This window comes from Taudactylus pleione, unplaced genomic scaffold (assembly GCF_031769625.1).
Source record: "Taudactylus pleione unplaced genomic scaffold, aTauple2 ptg000117l, whole genome shotgun sequence".
NCBI classification, from domain to species: Eukaryota; Metazoa; Chordata; class Amphibia; order Anura; family Myobatrachidae; genus Taudactylus; species Taudactylus pleione.
Genome location: NW_028284519.1, coordinates 856,619 through 872,045, shown reverse-complemented (window position 1 = coordinate 872,045; position 15,427 = coordinate 856,619). Strand labels below are relative to the sequence as shown.

At 41.6% G+C, this 15,427-nt stretch overlaps 1 protein-coding gene across 3 annotated transcripts in view; it reads right to left on the bottom strand.

The window, feature by feature from the left end:
• TSNAXIP1 (translin associated factor X interacting protein 1) overlaps window positions 1–15,427 on the bottom strand; it is a 125,474-nt gene that overhangs the window by 64,947 nt on the left and 45,100 nt on the right. The gene's annotated exons all lie outside the window — the stretch shown is intronic.

Below are 15,427 nucleotides of genomic sequence, written 5' to 3'. Positions count from 1 at the left end.
GCACATGTGCCAGCTTACAGCTTTCCATTATATAGACTGAATCAGAAGAAAGAAGCCACACGTAGGCATTCTTATGAACATCGATGTATATATGTTTTAATAAACTATTACTTTCAACGGTGTGTGTGTCTTGTGTTTGTTTTAATATTTCTTTTACTGTGGAACTACAGGTACCATCTGGCCCGTAATGCCCCACATGCTGGTACTTGTGGTTCTCCAAGTACCAGCATACGGGGTAGGGTTGCTAGGGACCTGTAGTTCCACAGCAAAAAACAATATTTTTAACTCTTTACTTGCATCACCCTTTTACACTATCAATTCAGCACCCACCGGTCCCCAGCTCCCCAGAGATCCCCGGCCTGGGCTGACTAGCGGTCAGGGGTAATTCTTTTGATGGGGGACCCGTGAAAGGGTTTCTCTGGCTGTGTAATTACCCCCCCCCTGCTAAAAGAAGTTTGGTGCTGGTTCTGGAATTTACGGGGGAACCTTACTAATTTTTTCTCCTGTATTTCCATAACCAGGACCGGATCAGAGCACAGTGCTAGTTGCGCAAAATACAGGGGACCCCTACGTCATTTATCCCCTGTATTTTGGCAACAAGGGCTGGAGCTATATAGCCCGGTGCTGGTCATGCTTAAATACAGGGGACCCCTACGTCGTTTGTCCCCTGTACTTTGCACAACCAGCACTGGGTCACTAAAAGCTCGGGGCACCTGTGTTAAAAGCACCGTGAGACCTGTCTGTGCTTTTAACACAGAAGCACAGACGGGTCTCACTGATCCACAGCCTGGCTCCACACAAATACTTGCCTAAAAGCTATAAACATATAGGGGCAGATTCAATTGGATTCAATTGGGCACGACTTTTAGCGAGGAAAAAACCTTGCACCCAATTTTGGAATACCGCAGGTATGCGCACTCCTGATACCCACGGTATCCAATTTAAAAAATAGTGGTCGCAGGGTTTTCAGCTCTGAAAACCCTGGGTCGCGGAAAAAAAAACAAACCTATATTCTCCACTTACCTTCCCGGGGGTCTCCGTGGCTCCCCGTGGTCTCCCCTCTATCTTCTCACTGGAGAGGGGGGCTTCTGGGAGTCCCAGGGGCTGCTGGTAGGCTCCAGGGGCTGGTGGGAGGGGCAAGGGCTGCTAGGAGATGCAGTTCTCCCAGCGCCCATTCCGGGGGTCCACATACACCGGGGGTCACACACACACACACACACACTCACTCACTCATACACACTTACAAACACCACACACACTGACGCTGGATGCAGAAGACAGCACTGCAGAAGGTAAGTAATTATGGACTAATTAAGCTAATTGGAAACGTCCAACTTCTTAATTAGTCTTAAGTGGGAGTGCCGCCGGAGTACCAGAGCAAGTCCCACTGATTTTACCTAAAATTAATGATTTTAGGAATAATCACACTTGCTCTGGAGGTGCAAGGAAAAAACCTCCCGGCTCTCAAAAATAAAAAAAACCACGCGCCTTATTGAATAACAAAAATCTCGCACCTATAGGAAAAACCTCGCAGGTGTGGGATTTTTGATATTCTCACACGCAATTGAATATGCCCCATAGTGGTTAACACCACAATCTCTAACTTTTAAGTTTTTTTCCACAGCATTGTCCGAAAATCATTATTAGTTTTATACTATTTTTATTCTCATTTCATCTTTTACCTGTTATCTCATTTTACTTCATTGTACTCATTAATCTTTAACTCATTACATTATTTTCTTTTATTACTCTCACTCTCATACCACTTTTTATTCATATTTTACTCAGATCCATATTTGTACATTTTACCCATTACAGAAGCGCTCTTTTTTTATATATACTTATAAATTCAAACCTAGGCAAAAACCTAATCCTGGTCAAACTACAACACCCTGCCAAATTTGGTAGAGCTAGTTCCAAAACTCTGGCCATGCATAAAGGACAAACAGACAGACAGAGGGCCTGATTCAGAGCCGTTCGCTATTTGCGGTCGTTCGTTCAAAAACAAGGGGTGGCTATTCAAATGATCCGTTCGCAAATTGCAGTCTGTTCACACCTCTAAGTCTGAACGAGCGAGCAAAACATACGCTCGTTTATTTGTTAAAAACGCCCCCTGGCCGCTCGCACCATACGTCATGTCCACTATTTATTAGATTAATCGAGTACATCGACCAGCGTATGAACTGCTCGCTATTCTTGTGGTTGGTTTTTGCTACCACAATTTTGCGAACAGTTCTGGCTTAAAAAAAACCCAGTGACGTGGTCAATGACGCTGCTGTTTTAAATATGCACACCCATAAAACGCCCGTTTTGACCTTTAAGCACGCCTGCGTTCTGATTTCCACTCCCCGTTTTCAAGCACCTTCCCCTGTTACCACCCACATACGCCTCATCCTGTCACTCAAATTATCAGGCATTCGCTATTTTGTGAGCACATGAATTTCGGCCGCACTGACTGGTTCGCGCATGCGTATAACGATCCGTACGCATGCGCAGATGTGCGAACATCGCTCGGAACGAGCGTACTGCCGCTAGCGAGTGGCTCTGAATGAGGGCCAGAATGGCAGGCTTTCTCGCTTATTATATAGATTATGCCCAAAGTAGATGACTAAACTTTTTCAAACTTGTTAATCAAACTGCAACATCTAAGGTACTAAAAAGCCAGCAGGAAGTTTTAAATCAGGTGCTAGAGTTTCACTGCCTACAGAGAGCTTGCTATCAATTAAACTCAGCAATTTTAAGCTTTAAACCAGTGAAAAAATATTCTCAATGGCTTCACCAACCTGCTGACGTATTCAATGTACCAAACAGTGTCGTAACAAGGGTATTTGGAGCCCAGGGCAAGTTAAAAAGTGCTCCCCCCCAAGTAGGTGTGCGCACTGCAAAAGTGGGTGTGGTCACATGCCACAAGGGGAGTGGCCACTTGAAAATGGGGGTGTGGCAACATGACACAACACCATTTCTCGTTCACTCTGGGAACATTCCTTTCCATTCCATATGCACCTTAATGCCCCAAGTAGTAGTGCCCATCTTGCAATGCCTACTATAGTAGTGCCCCTTATGCAATGTCCTCAGTAGCAGTGCCCCTTCCTGTAGTAGTGCCCCTATACAGTGCCCCCTGTAGTGCATCCTTACACAGTGCCCCCAGTAGTGCCACTTATACAGTGCCCCCAGTAATGACCTTTATACAGTGCCACTAGTAGTGGTCCCACTATGCAGTGTTCCCAGTAGTGCCCCTTAAACAGTGCCCCCAGTAGTGGTCCCCCCTATTCAGTGCTCCCAGTACTGCCCCTTAAACAGTGCCCCCAGTAGTGATCCACCTTATGCAGTGTCCCCAGTAGTGGTCCCCCCTATGCAGTGCTCCTTATACAGTTCCCCAGTACTAGTGCAGTGCCCCCAGTGGTTCCCCCTATGTAGTGCCTCTTATATAGTGCCCCCAGTCTCCCCCATAGTGCCCCGAGTAGTAGTCCCTCTTTATGCAGTATCCCCAGTAGTGGTCCACCCCTATGCAGTGCCCCTAATAGTAGTCCCCTTTATGCAGTGCCCCCAGTAGTGGTCCCCCCTATGCAGTGCCCCTTATATAGTGCCCCCAGCAGTAGCCCTCCCTGTGCAGTGCCCCTTATATAGTACCCCCAGTAGTAGTCCCCCCTATGCAGTGCCCCCAGTAGTGGTCCCCTTCAGTGTCGCCAGTAACGGTCTACTCTATGCAGTGCTCCCAGTAGTGGTCCCCCCTATACAGTGCCCCCAGCAGTTGCCCCCCCCTTATGCAGTGCCCCCAGTAGTGGTCCCTGCACAGTGCTCCTTATACAGTTCCCCAGTAGTCGCCCCCATGCAGTGCCCCCAGTAGTGGTCCCACCTATGCAGTTCCCCTTATACTGTGCCCCCAGTAGTGGGCCACCCCTATGCAGTGCCCCCAGTAGTGGGCCACCCCTATGCAGTGCCCTTATATAGTGCCCCCAGTAGTAGTGCCCCCTATGCAGTTCCCCCAGTAGTGCCCCTTATATAGTGTCCCTAGTAGTAGTCCCCTTTATGCAGTGCTCCCAGTAGTAGTCCCCCCTATGCAGTGCCCCTTATATAGTGCCCCCAGTAGTAGTCCCCCTATGCAGTGTGTATTACAGCTGATAACACCAGCCACCAGCAAAATAGGGGTATGTAACCCTCTTACCATAAGGCAAAGACTGTGTGTAGATGCAGTGTTCAGCATTAACAGTATAAGTCTAAAGGTGCTGAAAATCTCTAATAATTGGTGATATAATAGCTTTGCCAATCTGTATAACCACAATAATTATTACATCTAGGATGGCCTTAAACTCTGTAGTAAAAATTATAAAGAGTGCTGTACAGTATGTTGATAATCACAGCTAATCCACAAGGGCAATTTCTCCACATATTCACTTCTCCACTCTTTAGGAGCTTTGTTACATCTCACAATATCTTCAATAACTAACATGAAACAGCATTCATCATACTAATACAGGGAATTCAGCCAGGGGATTCAAACTAGAGATGTGCGGTTTACGTTTTCCTGGAACTTGAGTGTTCCGAGTCAAATTAATTCCCAGTTCGGAATCACTTTGGGGTTCAAGTCCCAGTTCAGGTCTGCTGTCAGTTTGGAACTCAGAATTAAAAAACAAACTCCAGTTTTGAATTGCATGTAAACAGGCCCAAATGACATAATTTTAGCTGTTTTTAATCAAGCTCTTTTGATTTTTAATGAATCCAAAATCAAACCAAACCCAACCAAAACAATTCAGGGTGGTTTTGCCAAAACCAAAACCCGATAATGAATTAGAACCAAAACCAAAACACGGAGGTCCGCGCACATCTCTAATTCAAACCTGAGCATCCACTGTCACTCCTCATTCTTGCTGCTTCCTACCCCTTCTCATAAAGGTTCAGGTTTTATTGAGTGTCTGTGAAATATGGTACAGAATTCCAACTCATCAGTCACAGCATGGCTTGAGAGATTTTTCCACTTGGGGACTAGTGGTGCCTCAGGTTCCGGTTCTTCCACTTTTCTGCCTCAAACCTCCTTGCTTCTCTCTCTGCCTGCTCCTGTGGATTGTGCCCTGGAGCCTGAAATCACTATGCAATGACTCATGCAAGCCATTAGTTACTCTGAGAAATCTGTGACAGGCAAGATTTTGGTGGTTCAAAGAGCTTTCTCTGCTCTGACTGGACATGCAGGGGGACAGTGACGGGAGCTAGGAATCTTGTCTCCACACTGGAGGGTGCTACTGCTCTTGTTGCTGGAGGCTCTCTGCTTTAGAAACTCTGATGGAGGTCTGTTGCCCCAAAATCTCTGACATCGAGATCCCAGGTCCCAGTTTGGCCAAATTAAAGGGCAACTCTGTGTACTGAGCCTTGCTCATGTCATGCTGTTTCCTGCCCAACTGCGTGCTGCGGTGTATGGTTGGATTCAATTATTTAATTCCCCTAGTTAGTTGTCTACTGGCTGGAGATTGGGGGCCCTGGCAGAGTTGCTTCTCCGGACTGATTTGGGTTTGTGGTCGGGTAGAACGTGTTGATTTCTGGTTGATGTCTTACTTTGTTACTGTCCTTTTCTCTTGATTGACAAGTATTTGTATGTCTTCAGTCATTACCCTACTACTGTTTTCCGTTTAACTTTGTATACTGTTCTTCTATATTTTGAGGGATTTTTTTCCTAAGTACCTTTGGTCCTTCATCCTGGGTTGAGGAGTGGGCACTGGTATCTTTAACTGTAAGGACTAATGTCTCTCAGGGCCAAAACAAGATTTGCTCCTCTTCTCTTTTTCTTGATAATTTTTGTATTATGTCTGTTAATTGAGCTATCCTTTTTGTTTGTGTGGTATTACAATATTTTGCGAGGAGGCCTGCTCTACCTAGCTTATGATCATTTATGTAGTAGCCCCTGTAAGTTATGCAACTAATCTATCCTATGTTTAGGGAGGGGGGAGGGTTGTTAGGAAGAATAGTTGTTTAGTCATCCATGTATGCCTTGGTTGGGCGTTAGGAATACTGGGTGGGGAATTTGGGGGATATGTCTTGTTTATGGATGTATTTATTTTGTTTTGATCTAATGGTGGTTGTGTATTTAGGTGTTTTAATTTATTTTGTCTTGGCAGTTGTTTAATATATAATAGCTCTGCAGCAGTGGGGGTGTACATTCGGGTTGCCCTATCTTTAGTTGATGGTTGGACTGTCTCTTACCATATTATTTGCATGTCACTTAAGCCCCACTAACATCTATGCTTTATACCATGACTTCAGGTACTTGTTTTGCTCATGTTATAAAACATGCTAAGTGTTTGCTGGTCTATTAAGTTATGATAAAATTGGAAAGCCTCGCACTCTCTTAAATACCTTGAGTGGGCAGCAAAAAAGTAAAAGGTCATTACCAAGTCCTTTTAAATATAAGCGAAAATCTGCAAAAGTGACAATTTGCGCCTGTCAGTATGTATATGTGATCCGGGAATAATGGAGGCAGAAAAGGTATATGATATGGTAGGTGTATCAGTTTACTAGATGCAGTAAAAATGAAACACTATATCGTTAGTGAATAAACAAAAGTACACTGACGTTTCTGAACCCAGTCAAAAAAATAAACACAGGTAAATGGACTGGGGGGGTACCAAACAAAGGGGGAGGGGAGAGAAAAGATGGGGACAGTCGGTACAAAGGAGATGGGGAGAAAAAGATGTGATATAATAAAAACTTGTCTAATGATCTCACTGATTGAACAATTTAAATAACAAGTGCTGTTGGTAGCAATGTGTGGCGTCCCACACCTCTTATAATGTCAGGGTGGATGATGAGCAAAAAGTAAATGATTCCAGGTCAGTTAGAAACAACAGTGGATCCAAAAGTTGAGAGGAATTTTGGCATGTATTAAAAAACACTGGTGGTGACAACGAGGTACCCCAGCGGGTGTGAACGAGACCCAGGGCCTAGGGACATCTAAGGGACTCCGGACTGTGCTGCCGGACTCAGAGCAGAAAGACGGCCGATTACCTACCTCTAGGATCCGCCCGTTGTCCCGCTGAGGATGCAGCTGTAGTCTGGGGAGGGGATAACCACGCTAGGATTATCCCTTCAGGGGAGCCTCCGCTAGGTATCCCCTCCTCTAACGGAGTTTTACCTTGAAATCTTAACATCCGTAGGTCCGTGCTCGAATTCACCCCGTGCGGTCTTCTCACCGTGCAGGGTGTCACTTCTATGTTGGTCCTCTTCGTGCGGCTCACTCTCCGTGCGGCTGTGTGTTCATTTGCCTGCTGGTGCTTCGCTCCGGTTGTTCACCTGGTGTATTCTTGGTACACGTCTGCGTTTCAACTTCCGGGTCACGTGTGGATGGTCATGTAACTGAGTGCAGGCTGAAGTAGTCTATGTTTCTAACATGCAGGATTAGTCTCTGGTGTGATCTCTCGTGCTCCTATGTGTATCGACCCCTTAGGGCCTTCGTTATACCTATTCATCCAGTTATCCAGTTATTTTTGATTTTTTATTTGTTTCTATATATTTGTTGTATACTGGACATTGGAACATGTCTTTATTGTTGCTCCTTTATCTTTATCTGTGCTGAAGTTCTCTGTTGTCACATGCAATTATTCCTGTCTGTCATGTTTCTTTTTTGTTGGGTGTAAATTTTAAAATATTTAATAAAAATTAAACAATTTAACATCTTAGCTACTAAAAAGGAAGCCATACACTGGATTCCAACCAAAGTTTCTAATATAGCTTCCCATAGTGCACCAAGCTACAAGCACACTGAGCCAAATTATGCCTTACATCCTAATTTAAAAAAAAAAAAAAAAACCCAAACATGAGATTTGAGCCAGGGCCTACACAGAATGGCCAGTAAATCAGCTAGCTTCTAGTATACTGACCTATCTTATACCCCTTTTACATTGGTGTGCCGGGTCGCACCATGGATTTTGAGACCACTTTCCGACTGGCGGTCCGTCCCGGCACTAATGCCGGGTCCATGACGTCACCACCATCACATGGTGAGCCTGCGCTTAGAGATGATCTTATGTCTAACAGCCGGCTCTTCCTATGCAGTGAACGGAACCCAGGTCACATCGACCCGGGTTACCTGTTCACACTGCAACGCGAGCCGGGTTGAACACGCATTCAACCCTTCTTGTGACAAGGGTTGACCTGGCTTATTTCAACCTGTCCTCTTCACACTGCACAGTAACCCGGGTTGTTGCTTGTAGTGTGAAAGGGGTATTAGGCTTTCAATAAGTAGAGAGACGTTTCTCAATGTCTTCAACCTTTTTTTTAAAAAAGAAACCAGATATTTGTGATCTATCTTATTATTTTTTTTTTTTTTCAATTGTGATAATTTTATCAGGGAACAATTTCAACCCTCTCCCCTGCATGATTCCTGTCTTGTAACTCAAAAAAACAAAGCCTAGAACAGTGCACCAAAAAAAAAAAGTGGGCAAGATGAAAAATGGATGTAGTTTAATAGAGCCAAAGAGCTATATGAAAAATTGTTATAACAAAGAGCTGTAAATAAATACAACGCCTACCAGCCTCATCTGACTTGTATTCCATGCAGAGATTATTCTAATAGGATCTAAATTTAAGAGTATCACTGTAATTATAGTAGCTATATAATACAACCCCACCCCCCAATCTCTAATGGCTTTTCTATACAGGTCCCAGATGTCTGGTGGTATTATAATGCGGACCACCCCTCTTACCAAAATCACTGTTGGTGACAAAGCGGCAGATGTATCAAACCTTGGAGAGAAATAACGTACCAACCAATCAGCTCGAAGCTGTCATTTTTCAACCACAGCCTGTGAAATGGCAGTTAGAAGCTGATTGGTTGATACTTTATCTCTCTCCATTTTATGTGTCTCTAAGGTTTGACAGATCTCCCCCAGATTCAGGCTCCCGTGGGCAGATTTACTTAAGCTACTAAAACAGATTCTGTCTATCATTTTCTAGAATGCAATAGAGCAGTGTTTTCCAAACTCATTCCTCAGGGAGCACGACCAGTGCATGATTTTCATTTTTCCTAGTTGGTGCACAGGTCACCATTCATTACTGGCTGACACATTTTAAAACATTGTTGACGACGAAAAAAACTACCACACAGGTTCAATTCGACATCCACCCCATATACAGTATATGTACATATATTATGGTATTATCTACATAAATATGGTCAAAGGGGTGTGTACTACCAATTACCAATTTACATTGACACAAGCACAAAAGAAAAGGGGTAGTATAATGGGGAATCTGTATGATTTACCACCGGACGCATGTCCGGAGGTTGGAATCCCGACACCAGCATCCCGGCAGCAGTGGAAATCCCGATCATCATCATGTAAGTATTAGCTAACCTATTCTACCCCCTAACCCTAACCCTCCCTTAGGGGTGCCTAACCTGTAGAAGCCATTTTGGAATAAGAATCCATTTTGTATGCCATGTATGCATGAAGGGTGGCTGCACAGGACAGGATGGAGTTAATTCATTGTACAGACCCTGTTATAAGTGCACAGAAAAGCATATGTACATATATGGTAAGGTATGCGATTCCAATGTTTAAACAGAGCTATAGTCTCACTGCAGATCATGAATACCATGTGTTGCGTGGTACCTTATAAAGAAGTCTGTAGAATAAACGCAGAGAGATGGAGATGCTTGTGGTTACATATACACGTTCGTGTCCGTGTCTCTTTCTTTCACATGATCATATGTAGCCTTTAGCAAACAAGACTCTGAGGGTGACCAATAAAGAACTAATTCGCTGGCCATAGCTAGTGAGGAGAATTGACAACATGGAGGTCCCACCGAGATGCCCAGCAGTGTTGACCACAGGACAGAGCATGTGAGATCGTGCTCTGGGGACAGAGTTGCCAGGACAATTTCACGGGTGAGTAAACACAAATGTTGTGCCCTCCTGGTAGCTGTGTCTCCATTGCAGTTGATCTGTCCTGCTGGAATCAATCCTTGGGTTATTATTGGTCACCCTAAAGGTGTTGTTATTTAAACATGTTATAATCTGTTGTTATATGTTCAGTGAATGATAGGTAAATGTTTAAAGTCTTGTTTGTCTGTTTGTTACGTAACAAACCTGTCCTAATTGTGTTTTTAGAGTAACTTTGATAATAGTCACTGATTTAATTTTAGAAGAGGGCCCCACACAGTGATTTGTTTATGAAATAGAATGCCATGAAATTGCATTACATTTAGAAAGGTACGCCAAATGGGTATTAGGATTGGATACATTTACAGAAATGTGTTTTCATGTATTAGTGTATGAAGGAACAGAAAGGGAGAGAGACCCTGTCAGGCAGTGTGTTCAGAAATAGAAGGAAAGTTACATCCAGTCAAAAGTCAGTGTGTGGATGTGCCTATAGATAAACATTTGATATTCTTGTGCACAAGAATAGTAACCTCTAATAAGAGGGGGGACCATTAGGTTTGATTTTAGTCATAAGGGACTTTGACTAAGCTAGACAAGGGAATGTTCTAGCAAAGCTTTACGGGAATCATAAAGCAGGATATTTGATGAATGTTTAAAAAAGCTGACATCCATAGACTGACTGGTTTAAACCTCACAAAATGAGATATGAGAAGCAGAAGCAGAGGTTAATAAATATAACCTAGATGACACACTGAAAGGTCTGATTGAGAAATGTAATAAACGTGAATAAGAGTATAGAAATGACCCCCAGATGCCCACTTACTTAATTATCACTGAAGAGGAATGTGTTTTTTTTTATATATATATATATATATATATAACTAGTGTTTTGTTTGTTTTGTTTTTCTTTTCTTCTTGAAATGTATATTTCATTTATATTGTGAAGGCATGCTGTGATAGAGGTGCTTTGCTGATGACAATGGAATGCAGGATGTCACAGGCTGCAGGCTGCCGTGCTGTAACTGAATGTTTGCTTGTGAATGAAATGGGCCCATGTGTATGTGATAAAAGAGTCGAGTGAACTTGAGAAAGTAGAGTTGGTTGGAACAATTGTGTTGATCAGATGTGACGTGTGTGAATGATTGTGCGTAGTGAAGGTGTACTAAGGAATTGTGGAGAAGTTGTGCAGGAATTGAAAGGGTTAATGTGAGTGAATTGTCATTTTTTCATGGGGACGCCCATAAATAAAAAATGTGCATTGCAAGATTGGAAAAAGGATTGATGTTGAATGCATTAGTAACAAAATGCTTTATTTGTTATTTTCTAGGAAAATGGATAGTGTTTCTGTAACTTGTGAGATCAAGAGAATGCAGAGCCATATTGTAATTCTAAAAGAAACAGTAATTATTTTTGATTGCTGCAGAAGGGATTAATAATAGTAAAAGTGATGTAAAATTTCCCTAACAAAATGTTTTATCAGTTCATGATTTCTTTAAACTGTTGAATGATGCATGCTTACAAATTAAGATGTTAATGGTTTTAGACGACCAACAAGAACATAATTTTACAAATCTAAGAATATAGGTAGAATAGGGGCTGTTGTTTAGATATGACTGGACTTAATTAATCAGAAGCAGCCATAGGAATGCATATTGCCAATACAGTTGCGCAGGTCAAGTAAGCTTTAAATGTAAAGAAAAAAAAAATCCAATAATCCACTCCAGATGTTCCATTTTCTGGAGTGTAAGGGAATGTGGTAATATACCCGTTATAGAAGAGAAATTATCCTCAGTTGTATAATATCACGAGAAACTGTTAAAAAGGACATAGATTAAGGGATTGATAGGTACTTTCACCCTTGGAAATGTCAGGATGTTGAAACTTTATTTTGTTTACAGGAATGCAACTAGAATTACACTGACACTACTTAAACATGCCGGACGTTTTTTGTATGCTTCTAACTGATTTGGTTAAGATACTCAGATCAATATTAAAGATTAGGATTAAGTAAGATAAACAGAAACAATTTTTTTTGGTTCAAAGCTCCAACCCAACCTTACCAAGAGGGTATGTCTGGACCCCAAAGGGCGAGGGAAAAAGTCGTACAAAAAGTGCCTGTACTAAAGATATTTAAACAATTGAGAGGATTTTTAGGTCTTATTGTATATTGTATATTGTATATTGTATTATACTTAAAAGGTGATAGACAGCAGGAATTTAAAAGTACTGTAACTTAGTTCTTGTGTTAACTCTGCTACATTACAGCAGTTAGTTAAGATTGAATCCAGATGTCACTTTGTTTCTCATGTATTCAAGAGGAGGGAGGAAATGTACTGTGGGGGATGATGCTGGCATATGAGAGAAGATCCAGCAGCACAGCATATGCAAATTGGAAGGGTCCGAGTCTGCACATCCCTAATGTAAATACTATATGTAGTTCAGCTAGCAACCACAGGGGACTAGTGAGACACAGGAAGATGAAAATTATGATTACTTTTTTTTATTTTTCATCTTTCTTTAATGATAATGATTGTTTTGAATTAATGAAATCTTTTTCGATAAGTTATGTTATTGTAAATTATAGATAGATTATACATAGTTTTTATTAGATTTTTTGTTTGCTACTTTTCAAATGCCGACAAATTTAGTTTTAAGTAAGGTCAAAAGCACATATCAGAGAACATACCCCAGAAGAGGAACTGCTCCTGCAAACCAAGTTGGCCAAACAGGCTACAGTAATATATACCTGATATTTTGATATTGGCGACCAGAAACAGCAGAAACATTGAACCTGATTTTGTTAAAAGTTGCAGTTACAGGTTCCTCAGAAGTATGACTTGGAAAGACTTGCATGACTTCGGGTGATGGATGGATGGTTGAGCACCACCTCTGTCTGCCACATGCACTATTCTCAGTCTGAGCCCAAATACTTCATGGAAGCACTCATCATTTTAGAGATGCTATGGTAAAAATAGCCAAGAAGCACTGGATAGCCCCAGGCTTCAGTTAGGCTGCATAAGCCTACCCTTAATCGCTGCACAGCTCAGGAAAAGTGATCACGGTACTAGAAGAAGAAAGAAAGGAGTACCTTACAGATGTTATTCCTTCCAGAAACGAAAGATTGATTTTATATAGTTGGTTAAGTGTTGGGTATGTTCTGTGCTCAGACCTGTTGTCAAATTGACTATGGTTTTGCAAGGTAGCAAACACAAAAACATATTACAAACAATATGAACAATAGGAAAAAGGAAAATAAATGACAGAAGTAATTCGTACATGTGAAGTACTTGAGGTAATAGAGAGTGACAAAGGTACACATTTTATTAAAGACATTTTTAGAATGTATCTAGGAGAATCTGAGAATAAATAAGACCCAAAGCAATGATAGAGTGTAAAGACTGAATTATACAGTCAAATTGAACTATGAAAAGTTTGTTAGAATGTTTATTTTTTAATATGATTGTTAGTCAAGAACATTCCCAGTGTGAAACGTAGGATGATAGCTTATAGAATACTATTTAGTACAGCTGCTAGAACAAGATGTGACTTCCTACATGTGTTACAATATGAGCATGGTAACTTGATTCAATATGTGATGTATATATAATAGAAACTAACCAAAGTCCACCACTAGGTGTTCTCTTATGTTCTAGATCCCAATTCAATTGCAGCACCTAGAAACTGCAACCAGGTGATTGGGTCATGATAAAGAAGCATCTAAGGAAAAGTCCTAGGACCCAGTTACAAGGTCCTTATCAAGTTCTCCTAACTACTCCAATGGCAGTAAAGGCGGCAGAAAAGAAAATTTGGATTCGCCTCACACTGCAAAATCATTATATAAGGGGAGTTGGAGTAATTTGAAGTTATGAATTGATATATATGTTGCTAGGCCCTAAGCCAGACAAAGGCTTGTGAGGATGTACTGTATACTATGATTCGTTCTTGTTATAGTTTTGTTTCTAGTTTTATCAATATCCAGATCTAGTGTAAAGAATGGTCACATTATAGAAGTTTTAGCCAGACTATTTAATACTGTTATAGATGAAATATTTGATGTGTTTGAAATAATTACTAATGAATTGAAATTCCAGGTGAAGGTTTTGGGACAGTTTAGGCTGATCCTTGAGTATCTCACAGCTACACAGGGAAGTATGTCCAAAATAGTGAGACCTGTTTGCTGTAATTATATAGCTGATAATTTATCTGACCCAATATATGTACACTTAGAGAAAGTTAAGAAATTGAATGACCAGTTTAGGAAGATACATAATGATCCAGAGTATAATATTGATAGTAATGGATAGTTTACACGGTTGAATATGTCAGGTTGGTTTAAGGGAACAGGAGAATAGTTTTCAAGTATTTTCATGTTAATAGCTAAAGGATTGAAATTACTAGTTATCTACATGATTGTCAGGATAGATACATAACTAATAAGGAAAATACTTACACTTGATTACTGTTGTAGGTTTAAAGCGTCTAAAGAAATGTCAAAGACAACTATGATCCTGCTACATGGACATACCCAGAACTTTTGTGCAATTTGAAAGACAAGAGAACCATTGCTTTGCAGAGACTTATGTGAACAATGTATGGAAATAATTGAAGGCTTTTGCAAGAATACAGTTGAAAAGAAGATACAGGACTATAGGAACTGAGGGACTCATCGCCTATGTGGTCTTGAATGGGCACTGCCCCATGCAGCTACCTCGTTAGGAGGGATAACTTGTTGTGTGAAGTAGGGACCAGATACATAGGGGGTGGGCCATAGCTAGGTAAGCTAGAACTTTCCCCCTTAGTACCTAACCCTAATCCCCCTCTAAGTGCCTAAACCTAACCCCCCCTTCCCTGCTGCCTAAACCTAAGTCCCCCGGAGGGGGTGCCTAACCCTAACCTCCCCCCGGGGGTGCCTAACCCTAACCCCCCCTTCCCATAGCCTAAACCTTATCTCCCGGGGTGTACCTAACCCTAAGTCTCCCCCGGGAACCCTAAACCTAACCCTCCCCCCCCCGTGCGGCTAGCCTTCGATCGGGATGCTGGGCGTCGGGCTCCCGGCATATGTCTAATGTACGTCGGCATATCGATGCCTGTCTTTAGACCCTTGCCGGGATATGACAGTCGGGAAGCTGGCTGACGGGATTAGGTCCGCCGGCTTCCCGACTGCCTTCCTATAATGGTGCACTATTCGAATGTGACTAAATATAAACACATAAAAAATAACTTGTATTGAGTATTCGTTAAAGTATATATAGTTCCCCTCCAGGAGTTATAATCATGGCAAAGTATTTAAAATAATATATAGATAAAGAAATTTAAAAGAAAGATTAAAATAATGTGCCGGGGGTATTATCACACATTCAAAGACTCCTTATGATATTACCGTATCTGGGTATTAGCTCCTCATACAGTAAAATGGAGTGATCAAAGTAACAATGGTCTGCAGTTTGTTCTATGTTAGTTCTGTATTAAGTATGGTACGAATAAATTAACATTTTATTGTGAAAAAACATTTAGTGTCTTATTTACCCAATTTGTTATTCTACCCACAGATTTCTGGT